At 41.1% G+C, this 6,376-nt stretch overlaps 1 protein-coding gene across 2 annotated transcripts in view; it reads right to left on the bottom strand.

Moving 5' to 3' along the window:
• The window catches only part of PTPN1 (protein tyrosine phosphatase non-receptor type 1), a 59,120-nt gene that overhangs the window by 25,314 nt on the left and 27,430 nt on the right, over positions 1–6,376 (bottom strand). The window lies entirely within an intron of this gene.

The raw sequence follows: 6,376 nt of genomic DNA, 5'->3' as shown, positions 1-6,376 counted from the left end.
GGGGGCAGTGTTCATTTTAAAACTATGTAACAAGTGGTAAGATAGAGCCAGCATCAGCACCCTGCTGGCAGTTGGGAGCCTGACAGGAAGGGCCTAGACTCTCCCCTCTCCAACCCCTCCCCACCCAGGCCCAGCAGGCCCAGCAAGCCCCCTCAGCCTGATTTTGCTAAGTAAGCAACAGCTCTAAAGGCTCCCAGAGCTCAGAGTCCTTAATGTGCTCCATCAATGAGCTTCACTCTGTGGGACAGAAATGTGTCTGAAAGCGAAGATTTTTAAGCAAGTGTCCAATCCAATCCTATTTTCTCAATTACTTGTTACAAAAACGGAAGTTATTGGAGTTATTATTTTGCTTTGCAATTGGGCCACACAGGCACCTGACACGACAGCACCAAAATAGTTACTAAGACATGAATTCAAAGCAGAAAGGGTTATTTTTTTAATGGTTCTGACAGTGATATGTTTTAAAAGTCTAAAGGAAGAAAAACCTCTAATGGTACCTTTTATTTGCTAGGACTTCGGGGAACTACAAAGTCCCCTAGCACCTTCAACAGCCTCTATGCTCCCCTCCCCCCACTTTACACATGGTGACCTAATTTGATCATTTGAGCTGTTACCTAGTACTTTATGGAAGCTACTAGCTCTTAGAAACGGACAGGGTGAGCTAGACTGAAGGGAAACGCAGCAGCCCAGTGAAGGCAGCAATTCAAAGTGCAGTAAGTGAACACACAGGCTGCACATTTCCTGGAACCCTAGCGGTAGTTGCTGCTGAGTAGGGAGATATATATAGAAACACACACAGAAATGGGGGGGAGGGTTGGCTAGTGTAAAATTTTAGAAACCAAACCTTCAAAGTAACGTGTTAAACAAATTTTGTTAATCATAAATCTCATAACCAATGAAAACAGAAAATTTCTGTATAACAAAGTATACTCTGAGAAATACGTACATCATTAATGTCAGAGGACAAATGTCCTTCAAGTTGAAGGCAAGGCTGTATCCTATATATGTAGAAGTTAATGGAACAATTTACCAAAAAAACCTCAGGAAAATATTTTTATTATACTTACACACTTATATAATCAATATGCAAGAAGTCATATACTCAATATTGTTAATTTTAAGATAAACTACAATGTTTAGATAATAAAGAAAAAGCTTAAAATTTAGCTAAATGATATCAAGCTCATTTTGGTTTACATTTTTAAATGATTATGTACTGAATAAAAAAAGATGCTGAAAAGTAAAGCCAGCACCCAAGACTATTATGCGGCAGCTGAAAGAGAGAGGGGTGGGGAGGAAGGGGTCAACATTTCAAGGCAGCAGGATATACTGTAATCACCCCTGCCAGCGCCCGAGGAAGTGCCGGGTCATCTCGCACACTGGTCTGGAGGGAGGCTAGAAGATGATGGAGCTACAGATCACTAACAGAACACTTATGGACATTTGGGAAAGGACATGGAAAAAAGCATAATCAAAGTGCTTTACAGAAACTCCACAAATGAGGGCATGAGGGCAGGAACAGGAGGTATAGAATACCCTTCCCCAAGTTGGCAAGGGGAACACCTGGTGGAGACGGTGGGACTGACTTCAAGCTCTGATGTAACCCTCTGCTCTGAACACAAGGCAATGGCCAATTAAACACAGAGAAAGGCAGAAAGGCACAGCTAGGCTCAAAACCAGAATGAGAAGGAAGGAGAAGGAACAAAAGACCTCCCACTCAAAATGGCCTGCAAGCACCAGTACCAGCAACACAGAGGATACCTAGTTCTGTAAAGGATAACCAACAAGTCAATGAGAAAAATAAATCCATCCCACATGAAATTTGCTGTATAGCCTGTCAGGCACTTTAAAGATACATACATCAAAGATCAGGGATAAATGAAGGAATCATGTATAAAAATGATGCTATGAATAAAAACAGGGAGAAATCAGAATACGTAGACAAGAAAGAACAAATGAGAAATCTTGGAAATGAAATTGATAGTCGCTGAAATTAAAAAAGAAAAAAAAGAAAGACACCTCAACAGAGAGGATAAACTCTATATTGAACACAGTCAAGGGACGAGTAAATTGAAAGCCAGGACAGAGGAATGCAGCCTGGAGAAACAGGAAACACGAAGGAGCAGGTTAGAGATGCAGAGGATAGAGAGGCCCCAGCACACGTCTACAAATAGGTCAGTACCCAGACACACTGGGCTCAGGGTAAAGCTACAGGATATTAAGGATAAAGAATCTTCACAGTAAATTACAATGTCTTTTGGAAGCTTAACAGAGCTTCAACACTGTCATTTACTTAATTTTTTAACAACTCTATGGTTATGCAGCCATTTAAAATAAAAAACTCTTAAAAATATAAAAAGAGACCACTGTCACTGATGGTGACCCTAAATCATTTACAAGAAAAAAGCCATTTAATGTATGTGTGGTTAATAGCTGGTTTGATTCTGTGAGGTCTGAGGCACTTTCTGCTGCAATAATACGATTCATCTGGAAATGGAGCGCTTTACCTTTAAGAAAACTTTGCCATTAGTGAAAGCCTATGGACATGGTATTCGACACTGAAAAACTTTAACACAGACAAAATAAATTTGGAAACAGCATTCTCAGTTCATTATGGTAAGCTACTGGAAGCTTTATTTCTATTACTTTGCACAAAATAGAACCGTTAACAAAGAGGTATAAAAATTGCTTTTTCAAGTGCCACTGACTTAAATCTTATTTTTACAGTCCTTAATAGTTATGTTCTTTTGTTTTTTTAAAAATCACTTATGTTTTCTGTTAAATGTCATGAATTTCACCTTGGGCAGAAATCAATAGGCAGAAAATGAATCAGACTTACAGTAATTGATGTCAATAAAACCTATTGGAACCAGTGTCTTCTCGAATGCTGAGAACCACAAAACCATTCCTGTAAGAGAACAGTCTAAAAAACTGAATCTGCTTTCACTTCTGTTTTGTTTACCTTCCGCTTTCCACAAGGACAGCTAAGTGCACCAGACCCTGGGCTTCTAGCACTTTGCCGGAGGGCAGTGGTACAGCTGACTAAGGACACAAGTAGCTGGCAGACATCCGAAAGTGGAAGGCTTACACCTCTCTTACAGGGAACCAGACTGCCAACCGCCAGCTTCCTCCCTCCACGGTTAATTTCCCTAAGCTCAGCGGTCACAGGGAGGGACCTCAGGAACCCACATGATTCTCCTACCCTGAAATAACTGAGAACCATACTGATAAAACTGCTATGATACTTCTGTGTATAATTTAGGAGTGTAAATGGGAGAAAAACAGAATGTCAAAATGAAACTAGCTTTGGTTAAGAATTTCTTTAACATTCCAAGAGCAGTACAAGATTCTGTTACCAAGGAAAAGGCTTTGTGCATTATCAGCCAAATGAGTTTTCTAAATACTTTCTAGATGTAACGTACTTTTTTTACACACCGTTTAGGGGATCAGGGATGAAGAAGGAAGACACGACCAATGCCCAACAGCAATATAAAATAACAGTTCTTCGTGAGGCCACAAAAATAGTATGACAATTTGAGGAAGAGAGGAACAGGTGACCAAGTTCTTCTGCACAGCTTTCCAAAGAACTCTATGTATGTGGTTAAGGAAGCAAGGTTTACAGTCAATGAGGAGCCCCTTCAATTCACACAAATATTTACTGAGCACTGACTATGTGTGACGATGAACAAGAGAGAAGTCCTGCCATCACGGACCTTGTGTTCCAGTAGGGGAGACAGCGAGACAAACAGATGCTGGTTCTGTGCTAGGCGCTGTCACATGTAACCCTCACAAACACATCCACGACTATTCATCACAGTTACAGAGGATTAACAGTCAAACAGAAGGACTAAGGTCCCTCAGCAACTGGACACTACCTACACCCCCTCCCCACCACCAGGGATCTGATCACTCTTGAAAAGACAGAACGAGTGGTTCGAAAGCCCCAACCTCCATCTGCACCCGCACCTTTCTTTCTGCTTCTTCCTGTGGATTAAATTAGGGGGCCTAGCGGCACAATGTGTCTAAGAACACAGGAACCAGACTGCACACATACAGCCACACACAGCATACAATATGAGCAATTTAAGGACAACCTGGTCTATACTCAGATTTCTCTCCTGTTTTTTTTAGACCCTAAGCCATGAGTGAGATGCAGCTCTACTGACATGAAGCTAATTTACGAGGCTGCTAAACACACAGCAAAGGCCTTAAAAACTTTAGGGCTTCAGGAGAAAATCTCTTTGGGCCAATTTGGCGAGAGAGGGCTTACTGACAAAAATTAAAGCCATCAGTTTAGTGAATTCTTACTATTTACCATGCCAAGACATGCTAGTCTTAGCATGAAGTTACAAGAGACGAAAACCCCTGTGAGCCCATGGCCTGTGGCTTCCCACCTGTTTTCTCCACTAAGAAGTTATATAATACTCAGAGTTCCTTGAAATTCCTACTCAAGAAAGCACATCTGAACGTGGCAAGTGAAAGCAGTATCATGAGAATGACTTCACAGCCACAGCCACTCTTAGTTTTTTTAAAGTAACTTTGCACATGAGCATTGCAAAATCATTAACTGGTGGCACACATCACACCTGCTCACAAGACATCTGGACAAATGTCAACACCGGAGCAGACAGCACCGCTATAGGCCACAGGAGCCCTTGAAGAGTTCTGGAGGAAGTTCACTCTGCGCCTGGCACATTCCATGGGTTTTGACAAATGCGTAAGGGCACGGATCAGCCATTGCAGTGGTAAACAGAATAGTTCACTGCCTGTTCCTATTCATCCTTCCCTCCCTCCCTTCAAACCCCTGGCGACCACTCATCTTGTTACTGTCTCCATCATTTTGCCTTTTCCAGAAACGTCAAATAGTTGGAATAATTATTACCATATTTACCCTTTGTCCACTTTTTTCTATTAGGTTGTCTTTTTCCTAATGATATGCAGTGTTCCTTATGTATTCTGGGCACAAGTCCTTTGGTTTGTGTATCTAACCACCCCAAGACACAGGGCTTTCCACAACTACTTATTTGCTCATGATTCTAGAGGTTGGCTATCTGAGCTGGGCTGGCTTGCCTCTGTTCCATGTGTTGTTGGCTGGGTTCGCATATGCATTTGTGGTCAGCTGGTAGCCCAGTGGCCTCACTCACATACCTGATGCTTGGCTAGCTGTTGATAAGAGTGATGGCAGTAATGAGGCCACATGTCGTTCATCATCCAACAGGTGAGTTAGCCCAGGCTTGCTTACATGGTAGCCATTGTAGAATTCTCAAAAGCAGCCAGAGAGGGCAAGGTCCAATCTGCAAGTACTTTTTAGGCCTCTGCTTGTGTCATGATCACCAACACCCTATTAGTCAAAGCAAGTCACGTGGCCAAGCACAAATTCAAAAGTGATTCTCCACCTCTTGATAAGAGTCACAAACAGAGGGGCATGTAGACAGGCCTGGGGGGAATTTGGGCTACTTCTGCAAACAACCTAACATTAACGGGGTCTTTTGACAAAAAGAAGTTCTTAATGTCCATGTGGTTCAACTTATCAATCTTTTCCTTTATCGTTAGCTTTTGTGGGGTATCTTGCTTAAGAAACATTTTCCCATTTCAAATTCGTAAATACATTCTCCCACGTTATTTTTGCAAGTTCAACTAAAGAAGAAAAATGTTTTCCACACATTTTAACTTATATCTTGATGATGCCTCAAAATATTGGAATAAAACATACAGACACCAGGTCTGACAACAGGTCTGACACGTCCCACCCTTCTAACAGCTGTTTATGTGCAGAACAAGCACCACTTTAACAAGGACGCCTAACCTGGGCAGCAGGCGCTCAGGTCTGCTGGACGATGTGCATGTCGTCATTTGTCTCTTTCTGTCCTCTGCGTAGCAATCTTTCAGAAGAGTAGTGTTTTTCTCACTCAAATAAGCTCTTTACATATTTTAAAGCCACCAATTCTTTGTCTATACTGGAAACCATTTTTCCAATTTATTTGTTTGTACCTTCAAAAATTTTTACGTCTGGGAAATTAAACCTAAGTGTGGGAGGATGATCATAAAACCGTCAACATATTAACAACAGATCTGCTACTGTACTTGGCAGGATTATGAGTGATTTTCATTTTCTATTGTTTTCCAATTTTTTCTATAGCAAATATGCATTACTTGTATAATTAAGTTTCAAAGTAGTTTTAAATTTTTATGCATTCAAACCTATTGACCTTCTCCTCTACAATTTCCTTTATTGTTCTAATGACAGAAAGTCGTCTTCCTTAGTACGGCTTTAAAAAAACATTTAGTCTTAATCCATCTGAAGTTTATTCTCCTACAATTTTCAACCACACCCATTATACCACCTTTAAGTCTCATACCATGCTAAGAATAGGTT

The sequence above is a fragment of the Equus quagga genome, chromosome 12, assembly GCF_021613505.1.
Source record: "Equus quagga isolate Etosha38 chromosome 12, UCLA_HA_Equagga_1.0, whole genome shotgun sequence".
In the NCBI taxonomy this organism is placed as follows: domain Eukaryota; kingdom Metazoa; phylum Chordata; class Mammalia; order Perissodactyla; family Equidae; genus Equus; species Equus quagga.
This window is presented reverse-complemented; position numbering and strand designations above follow the sequence as displayed.